Raw genomic sequence first — 11,583 nt, 5'->3', positions numbered from 1 at the left:
TCGCCATGTAAATCATACTTTATTCAATGAGATATAATTTTTTCACTGCCTCCAATGTTTCAACTGCAGACTGTTGTGTTTCATATGCATAGATAAGTTTTTGTTGTTGTTGTTGTTTTGCAGAAATGTAAGCAGAGATATGTATTTCCAATGAGTCTTGGGTAGCCAAAAATACCCCCAGCCTTGCATGATGCATGAACGTAGCACATTATCTTCTATTAGCAACACTTGGACGTGACCCCATGCTCACCCCAGCCAGGGTTCCTCCAGCCAGGGACTCTTCATGCTCTCCTCATGGCGAATCTTTCACCAAGCGCCTCTGTCTCACTTGCCCTGGGCGCATCTAATTGAAAGCGATCTCGAGGCCTAGCAGAGTTCCGTTTCTTTGCTAATCCTCCGCTGGGGGAAGCTCACATGGTCCCAATTACATTTCTCTGACTGCCTCTCTCTCTCTCTCTCTCTCCTCACTAGCCCTCTCTCTTCAACTGGCCTGTGCAGGAGTTTATGTTATTAACTACACACTGCACAGTTCCTGCCTGTCACGGGGGCCTGGAGATGTTATCGCCAATGCTCTGCGTATATGGTTACCTTGAAAATATTCCATAAATTAGATTGGGATTGGCAATTCTGGAATATGGAAGAGGAGACAAGGCAGGGGTGGGGGGGTTGCTTCAGCATAAAGAATAGAACGAGAGAGGATCTACTGGTGTTTGTTTTGGACAGACAGACATTTAGAGGTATGTCACTGGCAAGCTGTAAGGTAATACATATATATATATATATATATATATATATATATATATATATATATGAAAGAAGAAGCTGTGAAGTGCTTAAGGGATTCTTGGAGTTCCTTCTAACAGTCAAGACAAGACAAACAGTTCTTACTTTTACAGAAATTCCAATAGTCCACTTCTGGAAGAGAGTCAAAAACGTTATTATTATTATTATTATTATTATTATTATTATTATTATTATTATTATTATTATTATTATTGAACTTCTGCTCAATGATGGAAATTCATAGCCCATAATCAAATAACTCTGTGTAGGGACTTTTTATCTTCAAGTTGAAAAAACCTAAACAAACACACACACACACACACACAAACACAACCACACAAAAAAAGAAAGTTTTCCTATTGGACACTCATAGGTGAACAATTTTACACTAAAGATAGGCTCAACTTCCCCACCACTGACATAATTGTCCTGCTTTCTGTGTTTTCACTGTTACATGGTAGGGGGTGCTGTTGACGACAGCCCCTAACAGACGACTGCCGCACACAAACAAAATCAAAACACAAAACAATCCAGGCCTGGTCCTCTCTCATCCTTCACTGTCATCACTCCTGTTTTATATCCTTTCATCTCCTCCGTGGGACCCGAGACCGGTGGGTCGAACAGGTGTCGCTCATTTCCAATCACTCCACCGGACTCCAATCACTCAACGTGTACGCTCTTTAAGTAACAAAGAAAAAACATTGCGCCAGACTTTAGACCTGGTTTGAGTTGGTCTATGACGCAGTCTATTTTCAGCTCCTTAAAATAGCAATGCGCCAGCAATGCTCCTGAACACACCTCTTTTTTAGACCAGCACACCCATGGGCGCACAAATGAGAGCATTTGCGAATTAAACGACGTGGCGCTGGACGGGAAAATGTGAAAGGCGCCGGACTGAGAATAACAAACACACTTGCACTGCACCTTAAGGCGCATTGCACCGGGTGTATGATAAGGTCCTAAACAGCATTTAAATCAAAACTATATAATAATTGATCAAATCTTAATATTACTAAATAAAACGTCAACCCACGAAGAGGTATATGACTGTACAAGCTTCGCGGGTGTTGATGGAAGAGATTTACTCCATCTATATTTTGATCATTCTGAATCTGATCCAGATGTGGTCTTTAACAAAAATAAGAGTTTCTTAGCTTTTTCTAAAAAAAAAAAAAAAAAAGAAAAGGAAAAGAAATGTGCTGAAAAAAAAATGCATGGATCTAGTTTTTCTTTTGCTTGTTCAGATATCCATTCAACAAAATGTTCTGTTTGGCATGAAGTTTTCATCATAATGAGCAAAAATGAGAGAGAGTTAACTGATTCAAACAATCCAGTGGTCCTTAATTGTGGTCTTTAAGGTTTCTCAGCAATGCACATTTTGAATATATTTCATATCTGGTCAAATATTTCAGCTCGGAGCCAGATCAGATGTGTTAAATAGTCCGGTGTGATATAAAATTTACCACAACTGAGAACCATTGTGTTAGCTTATTGCTTAGCTAACAACATAATAGCCAACTTTACATGCAGACAAATTCATAGCATGCCTAAATACTGGGTTAAATAGGTGACTTTAAATTATATATTTATAGTCACTATTGTGACCACCAATTAAAATGATATTCTGAGCTTGTCGTAATGCGTTCAGGGATTGACTTCTCCTCAATCCGTAAATGCAGTGCTGCCCTAGTATTTGGCCAAAATGTGTTTGAAGAACAGGTTTTGTGATGTCAAAACATCTAATGCTCTTAATCAACCCACAACTGTAAGGTAAACCTATTTTATTGTTTACACTGTACAAAAAAGTACCTGGGGCCTCTGAATGTGAACATACAACAATTACCGCAATCAGTGTTCCTATAAATGATATATAAGATGTCCATATGCACAAAATATTGCTAAATGCATCCTACTTTATAAATGACAGTTCAATAAACAACCCTTTGTCACATTTAATTCATGACTGCATCAAAGGTAATCTGGATTTTTAATGTGACATACCTTCTCTGAGAAAAAAAAAAAAACTCCTTTTACTGAAAAGACTTCTTTTAAATTATATATGTTTTGTAAATACTACAATAAGTAGATGTACATATAGGACACATGATGTTTAGAGAAAATCAGTTCGAAACATCAAAACACCCCTGATTTCAGGAATGTTCCCTATTAATTCTGATCTGTATGGTTTATAGTTGACTCCTTGTCTCACTCCAGCTTCATAAAACAGCAACAGAATGAATGCACATTTTAATGACGCATCGCTAACAGCCTCCAAGATCAGCAGAACTTCCTCAGAACTTTGTCAAATATGAAACGGCCAAGAAAAACTCTGAATCCTCTTCCAGGATAAGTACGCACAGGATCATTGATGAGAAAGGTAGGGGAAATTGTTTATTTATAAAGTGTTTTCTGTACAGTGCGTATTATTTAATGGTGATCTCTGACCAATAAGACTGTTGAAAACACTTTAGATTAGAGAACACTATTTATTATTAACTAGTTGCTTATAGCGTGCATATTACTAGCATTCTGGCTGTTTATTAGTACTCATAAAGCAAATATTAATGCCTTATTCTGCATGACCATAATTTAGATCCCTTAACCTAAACTTAAACATATACAGAGGCTACCTTAAGGTGTTCTGTAATCGAACGTGTTGCCATAATTGTTATCTCTGTTGAAAACGTCTTCTGATCAGCATTTTCCTTTTTAGGTGATTCTCTTTTTAAGTTTATCTCCTGCTCAACCAAATATATTTTTAATATATGACATATTTATACACTGTACATGTGGTAACCGGAAGCTATTACCTAATTTGACCCATTAAAAATGATCTTTGTGAATAAAATTGATGTACGGTATATAGTTTGGTTCAAGTCATTAATGTTAAATAATATTTTATGACCTGAATAAAACCAGTTATTTTAGATACATATATTTTTAGTTACAATTTTTAGGTTTCTTTTTCTTTTTCTTTTCTTATTTTTTTCTCAGATTTCTGTTTAACTTTTTTCCTCTCAGTGTACAAAAGGGTCATACAGCATTTAAGGATATAGTTAAGCCTCTATTAGTGTTAATTGGCTAACATATCTGGATGTTACATGTAAAAGATTGTTTATATCCACTGTACACAGACGTGTAATGTTTGTGCTTGCATGTTCCTTAGCATCCTGCCAAATAACTTGCTTTAAAATTCATTATAAACCTCAGAGTTAATACTTGAAAATTTTAACGGCTTTGGCCTCGTATTCTTTCTTTCTCGGTCACACTTTAGTTTAGAGACCAATTCTCAATGCCTCAATAAGCTCCTGATTTGCTGCTTAGTAATAGTTTGGATTAATGGATCTGCCATGCAAAATAAAACATTAATAAGTACTAATAAACAGCCAATATGCTAGTGATATGCATGCTAATGAGCAACTAGTTAATAGTGAGAACTGCTCCCTAAACTAAAGTCTTGCCGTTTATTTGTACATCTGAAAAACGAAAGAGAAGCGTCACAAACTTCTCCTTTGAAATGCTAATGCAAATATTGCATTTGATTCACTGAATTCAGAAAATGTCAGCTGTTACACACAGCATCGTTGTCAACGAAGTCTTTCTTGTGTCTGAGCAGTCAAACTCTGTAAACTCTTCCCGTGAAGCCCAGCGACAGCCATGTCAGAGCAGTGGCTTCGGGAAAGGAAAACCTGATTATTCATAACTTAATACAAACCTGCGGCGGTTGCTCAGAAACCCAAACACGGCTGGGCGGCCCAGAGGTCAGGGGTTCAGGCATGGCTCGGGGCGTGTGACGTACAATTCTGTTACCTGTTTGACTGTATCTCCATGCATGGCTAACAGGCGCGCGCTAGCTCTGGTTTTAACAAGGGGCCCCTGCCTCCCACTCCCACTTTAATTGTGTGTCTTGAATGCCAGCCACTTTTGAGAAAGCATGTAATTCCACATCGTGTAAACTACGCCTGCACTTAGAGGCATCTTTAAATAAGAGTAGTAAAATATTTTCATTCTGAAACCCTTCTCTAAGTTCTGGGCTTTTTTTCCAGGCTGTTTAACAACGAGCCTATCGCAGAGGGATAAATGCATTGGCTGCGGAGCAACAGCTGGCAGGAGACACAGATGCACTTGGTCACCTCTTTGTCTCCTGCATCTTGTTCAGAAAACAAACATTTCAAATCCGTCTTTGCATGTTATGCAAATATGCATCCAATGAATGAAAAATGCTATAAACAAGCAATACTGCAAAAGCTGAATGTTGTATGTGTGCAAAGAGAAGTGAGGTGATTATTTGCAATTAGAAACTTCAGCAAATTTGTATGCAGTGCACTAAACATGCAAGCAAAAAAATAAATAAATAAATAGGAAAAAATTTAATTAAAACAAAAGCACATGAAATTCCCTTATGAAAAATGGTACTTAATTGTGTTAAATTGTATTGAAATTATATATTTTTTTACCTGTACACTGTAAATAAATCATTAAACAAATAAAAGAAAGATTATTGCGGTAAACTTTGCAAGAAAATACTATGTGCAATTTTTTTTACTTTAAAATAGCACATTTAATGCATGTGTTACTTGCTTTTTCTTTGTAATTATTTATTTATTTAATTATTTTATTTAATGTAATTTTTTTTAGCAATTTCTAAGCAAAAACTGTCTATACATGCTTTTTGAATCATTTTTTTACAGTGTATTTGCTTTTTTTTACTTTAAAATTGCATATTGAATGCAATTTTACTTGTTTTTTCTTTGTAATTATTTATATATTTATTTGATTTAATGTAATTATTTTTAGCAATTTCTAAGTAAAAATTGTCTGTACATGTTTTGTTGTTGTTTCCATTTTTTTTACAGTGTGACAGTTTACATGACCGTTAACACACTTAAATATACTTTTAAAAATGGCACTTTGTAAAAATCTCAAATTAAAACTTTTAAATCAATATGTTGTAAAGTACATTTTATCTGAAGTGTGTTATTCAATATTATATTTAATGTCGGTAAATGCACTGAATCACAACTTTATCATCACAAACACATTACTTACAAATTACATGGAAACTACATCAAAGTAGCCTATATTTTAATTCAACATAAATACTTGTCAAGACATTTTTCATTATGAAATTATGTGTATGTTCTACTTAAGTGGGTAAAAAGTTCACATTGCACTGAATATCAATTTAAGCTATAATCTATATGTATTTAAATCTCCACATGCAATTAGGCCCGCCCCTAAGTGTCCAAAAACATTACATTTAGTTTATAAATATATATTTTTTTAATCAAGTTTATTAATGCACAAGTGACTTAACGTTTCTGCTCAAAAGTCAGCATTAGGAGAAAGAAAGTCAAAGAAAAACCTGTTTTGTGTTAACGGTAGTTTAACAAAACGCAGCAAATTGTGAAGCTGTCAAAACAGTGGAGTCAAAGCGCCCGGGATCTCCACAAACCCCTGCAGCCCGTCTCACAGAGGGTCTGCTCTTCATTTGGGCTTCCTGATACAAATGAAAATGTGCAATGTCCAACACCAGCGTGGCATGACTCGGTCCCCAGTCGAGCAACAGCTTCGCAGTGCGATGTAAAGCGTGTCCTACACTTCGGAGCATGTGGTTTTGATTCCTGAATGTTTTATTGCAGAACAATGTTTCTGTCTTGGAGGGCAGCAGCATGTATAAAGAGCACATTATCCTCCCTCAGCTCATATATGAGCTCAGCGCGGCTCCGGCTGGCATGTTTGGCTTTAATAGCGCGTCCTGTTATTGACCAATCACTGCTGCCTATCTGTCCTCGTGCTTATCTTCAGTGGCACGGTTTTAATAGACATTAGTCTGTCTGCACCGGCTCACGGCTGTAAAATCCAACCGCAATGACCAGGCTGCGCTTAAACGATAGCCAAGATGTGAGATCAAAGAGGGCCAAGCCAAGCCAAGCACTGTGAGCTAGTAAGCTAGCGCTCATACGGCTAGCGGATAAAACACAGCGAAACAAGCAAACGAGGGCTATTACACACACATCGGGTTAATGGAATATAAAACCTCAGACAGCAACGCTTGTAAAAGCTTCAATATTTCTGTGGGAACTGATATCATTGGATAAAACCCTCCGAAGCGTCTTAACACCACAGACAGATATAACCACAAGCACAGTTTTGGCTGTAGCTAAATAATGTATGAGGAAAAGTTCTATGATATTAATTTAATAGCTGGTTTAGAAATCGATTAAATAGGCCTACTTACATATAGGCTGTATATAAGTCTGTTTCGCATCCCACTGAAGATAATGCAGGAGTTTGGTCAAATTAAAAGGAAAGTTTAGCCAAAAATGAGTCAGTGGCTACCAGCAAGTGTTTGCTTCTACTTTTCTCTACTTTTGTGTTCAACACAAGAAAGAGATGTATACAGGTTTGGAACAACATGAGGGCGAGTAATGTAGGTTTTGGAGTGAACTACCCCTTATTGATTTATAATTTTGCATAAATAAACTCCCTGCAGTTGTTCTGGAGTTTCTGAAGTTTTCAGGGTTATTAATAATAAGAGGGAATCTGTGAGGAGGAACGCTGTTACGAAGATTGCTAGAGTTTATTATGAATCAAACACAATCTATAAGTAGCTACACAGGAAGAAAGTAGTTTGAAATAAATAAATAATAATGTAAAAAAATTTTTTTTTAAATGCAGAACATGATAACAGGAAAATGTCAGGATAAACAGGTAAAAATATATAATACAGTTAATATACTGTATACTATAAATCTAGGGTTAGTATTTTTTTAAGTTTGAAAGAAGTCTCTTGTGCGCATTAAGGCTGCATTTATTTGATTTAAAATACAGTAAAAACAACTGATTTTTTAATGTGAATATATTGTAAAATGTAATTTATTTCTGTGAAATGCAGCTGAATTTCCAGCATCAATACTCCAGTCTTCAGTGTCACATGATCCTTCAGAAATCAGTCTAAAACTCACCTTTTGTGGAACCTGCAATGCTTTTTTTTTCTTATGATGATGATGAAGATTAGAAGGTGCAAAGATGAGTGATTATTATATATTTGGTTGTTTTGTTTTTTTAACAGTAGGGTTTAATGCATCATTGCTGATTCAAATGTTTGAACAGTATATTTATGCTGTGCATGATTCATGCATGAGCTGGCCATGCCAGAACATTGATATGTCATCGCTTCATCCAGGAAAATCAGATAAATAATGATTATTAATGACTATTAATGCTTGTTAATATTGTTTAGTACTGCTTAAAAGTTGATCTTATTGATTATTATTGTGCATAGTTATTGGAATGTGTTGGATGGCGTTCATCCGTGGTTTCTTTAGCTCTGGCGCACTCTTTTCTGAGCAGAATGCTGAAGCGCTGCTTTCATTGCTTGCAGGTGATGCAGGATAAACTCTGTTATTTACACAGCTGTGTGTGCACATCTCGCTCCAGGAAGACATGCTCTTATTCCAAATCAAATTTCCCTGTCCTCCATCTATTCATCCGTCCAGTGGAGTCTGGGTTTGGTGAGCAGCATCAACATCCACACTGATGATCCACAGCGGTCGTAGATCTGGCACAGCCCTGGACTAAATTACACCCATTTAATGTCAGCCCCACTTAATTAGGCCGTTAGGTGGGAAAATAGGTTCATAAATCTGGAATGATGAGACCACCCTTAGGGTTTTACATTCAGCCTTAATATACAGCACTAAAGCTTTGCATAACAATCAGAAATAAGACAACCGTAGTGTCTGGGGAATTATGGAGTTATGATATGTTAACAATGATTTTAGCAGAGCAATGTTTATTTTATTTACTGTTATCTTGATGGCAAGGGCGGCATTATATTTATTATTTTATTATTATTGTTTAAGACTAAGATATTGTTCTCCCAAAACAGACAATTCTGTCATCATTTACTCACCACATTGTTCCAAAAAATGTTGGTAACCAAACATTTGACTTCCATAGTATGGAAGTATATTATTATAGGAATATATTACCTTAAAAGAATATATCGAAGCATGAAGAAAATGTTTGTGGACGTTGTATTAGTAAAAAAAAAAAAAAAAAATATATATATATATATATATATATATATATATATATATATATATATATATATATATATATATATATATATATATATATATATATATATATTAATTATTTTATTTTAATTAGTTTCAATTAGTTAAACTTAAGAATGCTTTTTAACATAAGTGCTTAAAATGTGTGAACTTCCTTAATGCATGAAAAAATTATTCAAATATGATTTAGTTTTAAGGTAAAACTGTTAATTTGGTGCTTATACAAAGTGTACAATTTAAAAGTGTTTAGAAACTGACATAAAAGTGTCTTTAAGTGGCCTTTTATTGCATCAATTATTTCTTATCAGTTTAAAAAAAAAACACACATTACGAGTGCACTTATTTTTCACAAGGGCAGAAATCTATCGGTCAGATGTCAATAACTGCTGTAGAAATGCTGTTTAAGGTTTATTAGGTATTGCAATGTAGGTAAAAATGCAGCTCGGTGGACTGTATCTAGTATTATATCAGTCACAGGATGACTGGATGTATGAAACATCCATAGATCAGGCTTGTGATTTATCTCACATCATCACAAGCATCTGGTCTACAGGACTGCAGTCACATGACCATGAGCTCATTTCCACATCTGTCAGGACATGGATGAGAGTGCACTGCAAAATCTGTGAAATCAAATTCATTCAAATCAAATCTTCTAAAATACATCCATGCATGATATAGTTTCTAAAACGACTTCATTATCAGTTCGCCCTCCTATTTAAAGCTCAATCTAAGATAAAGTTGCATGAAAGAGGTGCTGCATCTACACTGGTATGGTAAATATGAACAGTGTTATATTATTATAATAGCCTTTTATGAGAGTCCTGTTATCATTGGAACCAAGCCCCAATTGATTTCTTTACACAGACTCAAAATATGACCAACAAATATGATATAAATATATTGGATCTATGAGTATAGCATTAAAAAGCATTAAAATAAATACAAATACAAAATAAAATACACATACCTATTGAAATCAATCGTCTACTGTGATCTACAGCAAACAACACCCTCAAATGATCCCATTTTAAAAGATATACGCAGTACACTTGTTTAAATAAACAAATAACTCATTTTAATAAGCTATTAGCATTGAACGTGTAGCTGATTGGTGAAATGTGATGCTCTGTCGCCCTCTTCTGGTTACAGTTCAGATTCGTTATTAACAGCTGCACATTCACCACTCGACTCTTCAGTAAAGTCTCTTTTATTAAACAGCCGTTTGAATATTTTAATATTAGTTTAGTAATAGCAGAAGCAGCAGCTGTAGTAATAGCCTAAAGACTACTGAGATTTGTGAAAGAAAAAAAAAAATCGGGCTTTAAAAAGTTTGCAAAACTTTGTCCTTTTCAGAAAGACTCTAAAACTACGGAAAAAGAGCACAAGATGGTTTTAGACTGAGGGGGGTTGAATATTAGTAGGGCCTGTTGTGCTTCAGTGACACTCTGAGGAGCCAAAAACATGATCGAGCTGCTAATTTAGCTCTTATGGGCCCTTTCCCGCCATGACGCTAATGATAATTAACATGCAAATGAGCTCAGGGATGTGAGGAGGGGGCAGCAGAGCTCTGTTCATTAAGGCCTTAATTACTGTTTGAAAACTGAAACATCAGGGTTATGAATGGAGGTTGTTCATTTAATGGCTGGATAATAACCAAGGCTTGAAAAAGCTCTTATAACTGATGTTTCGGACGGTCTTACGGACGGACAGCAGCTCCAAACCTTGGCTTTCCTCACCAATACACTTCTAACATGTTTAAAAACTATTAAAGTGTGTCAAAAATGATCTTTATACCTGTCAAAGGAACTAAATGATCTCTGCCCAACAGACACACTTTGAGGACTACTCCAAAATGTATTAATTATTGCAGAAGTCTCCAAAATAGTATGATTAATTAAACAATAAATATAAAAATAAATAAATGTCCAAGTTAAAGGGCCTTTAATTAGTTTCCTTTAATTAAGCAGTAGCCTACATTAAAATGTATTGTGTCTGTCAGAAAGTGAAGTTATTGTACCATTATCATAATAGATGATCATGGATCCCAATTTCTCAATAAGCATCAACAGCCAATCACGAAGCAACTAGAGGTGAAAAAAATAAAAATAAAAACTTTATTTATACAGTTAAGAGACATCCGAGTCTACGATCACAAGCATGTCAGAAATCATGTCACATATTTAGATGCTGTTTTCGTGAATTTTTCAAATGTAAGAAAGTGTTTATGTGATATAGTTTCAGAGAGCTTGGTGAACAGATTAAGCTAAAATAATAATAATAATAATAATAATAATAATAATGAAAACACTTTAAAGAGATCCCATACTTACATTTATTATTATTATTATTATTGATTGGGATCACACAAATATCTAAAGTAGGTCTAGCTAAAGACTTTTGGAGAAAAAGGAAATATTCCTTATACATACACACACACACACACACACACACACACACACACACACACATATATATATATATATATATATATATATATATATATATATATATATATATATTAGACATCAAAAAATTAAAAATGTGCTAAGCATTACATTAGACTCATAGAGAGCTTATAAAATAAAAAAAATAAAAAATTATGTAACAAAGTAATCCATAAAACATAAATGTAATCTCATTAGGAGTATTTTAAAATGTAATATACTCTTAATTACAAGTACTTGATTTTTGGTTTCACTGTATCTTGATCGAC

This window comes from Carassius auratus, chromosome 8, assembly GCF_003368295.1.
Source record: "Carassius auratus strain Wakin chromosome 8, ASM336829v1, whole genome shotgun sequence".
Classification (NCBI taxonomy): Eukaryota; Metazoa; Chordata; class Actinopteri; order Cypriniformes; family Cyprinidae; genus Carassius; species Carassius auratus.
The sequence above is the reverse complement of the archived record's forward strand: the minus strand, read 5'-3'. Positions refer to the sequence as shown.